This window comes from Tupaia chinensis, unplaced genomic scaffold (genome assembly GCF_000334495.1).
Source record: "Tupaia chinensis unplaced genomic scaffold, TupChi_1.0 Scaffold000044_1, whole genome shotgun sequence".
NCBI classification, from domain to species: domain Eukaryota; kingdom Metazoa; phylum Chordata; class Mammalia; order Scandentia; family Tupaiidae; genus Tupaia; species Tupaia belangeri.
In genome coordinates this window covers 3,339,417-3,341,963 of record NW_006159500.1, presented here as the reverse complement: position 1 = coordinate 3,341,963, position 2,547 = coordinate 3,339,417, and positions in this window count along the sequence as shown.

The window sequence follows — 2,547 nt, the reverse complement described above, 5'->3', positions numbered from 1 at the left end:
CTTCCATTTCTTAGGCAATCAATTCTTAGATATGTCACCAAAAGAACAAATCAAAAAAAGAAAAAAAAATAGATAGATTGACTGTTATAAAAATTTAAAATGTCTATGTTTCAAAAGATAGCATCAGTAAAGATACAATAATGGAGGAAAATATTTGCAAATAATATATCTAATAAGAATTTGATATTCAGAATGTATGAAAAAAGCCTTATAACTCAACAATGAAAAGATAAATAGGCTTAGTAGGTAGCATGGTGGTTAAGGTGCTGGATCCCACATGGCTGACTGTATGGTTTGAGTCCTAGACCCAGCGGCTTTGAAAAATGGCCGGAGGGGGGGGGTGGGGGGGGGGGGATTAATTGAACCCTTTATTATTAAACAGTGACCTTCTTTGTCTGTTGTAACAGGTTTTGACTTGAATTATATTTTATCTGATGGAAGCATCACCACCCTGTTCTGTTTTGGTTACTATTTTCCTAGGATATTTTCTTCCATTTCTTAGGCAATCAATTCTTAGATATGTCACCAAAAGAACAAATCAAAAAAAGAAAAAAAAATAGATAGATTGACTGTTATAAAAATTTAAAATGTCTATGTTTCAAAAGATAGCATCAGTAAAGATACAATAATGGAGGAAAATATTTGCAAATAATATATCTAATAAGAATTTGATATTCAGAATGTATGAAAAAAGCCTTATAACTCAACAATGAAAAGATAAATAGGCTTAGTAGGTAGCATGGTGGTTAAGGTGCTGGATCCCACATGGCTGACTGTATGGTTTGAGTCCTAGACCCAGCGGCTTGAAAACATGCCAGGAGTGTGTGTGTGTGTGTGTGTGTGTGTGTGTGTGTGTGTGGGCATGCCTAAAATCCCAAGAGGAGAATGGATGAGAGAGTATTGCAGAAGTGATTGTTAATGAGTTAGAATTTCTTTTCAGAGTGATAGAAATTTCTGGAATTAGATAGAGGCCATAGTGTATACTACTACCATTAAATTGTGTACTCTGAAAAGATGACCTTGATGGTATGTGTATTTAAATAAAAAACAAACACAAAATAAAAGACTTTCAAGAGACAATTGAGGAAACTTAAATATAGTCTAAATATTAGATGATAGTAGGGATTAAGTGCTAATTTTCATAAAGTAAAAATGATGTTATGCCTATAAAAGAATGGCATGGGCTTGCCCTGTAGTTCATTAGGTAAAGACATGTGCATGGGGAGCCAGATGCCACATAGTTCAAATCCTGGCCCCAGTGGCTTGAAAAAATATACTACATGTGTGTGAGTGCCCAAGATCCTGATGGATGAAGAAATGGAGGAAAAGGATTGTGGTATGACCATGCCCCATTATGGGGTGCTTTCTCTCTCTCTCTGGAAAGCACACACACCCTAATACAAGAAGAAAAAAAAAAGGAAGAAGAAGAATGTCATTATTTTTAGTTGGTGCATCATGAAATATTTGGGGCAAAGTTTAGAATGTTTGCAAATTATTTTCAACTTGTCCTATGAAAAATAAATATTTTTGTGCATACATTAAACAAAGTTAGGAAAATTTTAACAATGGCTCAGTTTGAGTGACAGGCATGTTGAGTGTTCTTTTCCTTCAACTTTATGTGAAAATTTTCATAAAATAAAATGAGGGGTAAAAAGTATTAAGTCCCCTGAAGTTTCATTACTTGTCACATGGTGAACACCTTCCTTATTTCCCTTAGGGTTGTTATGAGAATCAATTTTGTAAAATAATATACAGATGTTAGTGATTGCTTTGCATTTTAAAACTACCATTTTAGAGCTCAAGAGTGTCTGTTACAATGAATTGTGACAAATGCAAATAATTATTTTAGGATAAATAAAAATTCCATGCTCATTCTTTTATTTTACAAATTTAAGATGTGCTTTACTTTCCTATTGGAGTTTTTTGTAGAAAATTTTCAGGGTCACTTAGGGTTAGGCGAGAAATAGTTTGCACTTATTGTTTTAATAACTAACTTTGTTTTTCAAGTTACTGGGTGAAAATGCATCAGGACAATCTTTAGAGAGTAAAAACAAATATTAGATCACTAGAAACATATTCTGGGATTCTTAAGAGGAACAGTATGTAAATAATAGATGTCTTATAAATAGGATTGATGAGCTTACTAAATAAGGCACTAATGAAAATAAAAAGAGCTTAATACTGGGAACCAGCAGTTAGCGTAATGGCTATGTCGCTGGACTCCCACGTAGTCGACCGCGGTTCGTGTCCCGGACCCGGTAGCTTAAAACTCATGCCGGGCGCGTGTGCGTGCGTGCCCAAGATCCCGAGAGGAGAATGGAGGAGAAGGGATTGCGGCATGACCATCCCCCCTGGGGGGTGATTTCTCGCTTTCTGTCTCTATGTCTCTCTCTGTCTGTCTGGCGAGCGCACGTGCCCTACAGTGAAAATCTCTCCAAAAAAAAAAGAGCTTAACACTGATAAAGAGGTTCTCTTGGTGCACAGGTCCTAATGGGCTAGTTATCCTGAACTCCGACATCCTGCCAGACTAATTACCCCTACAGCCTT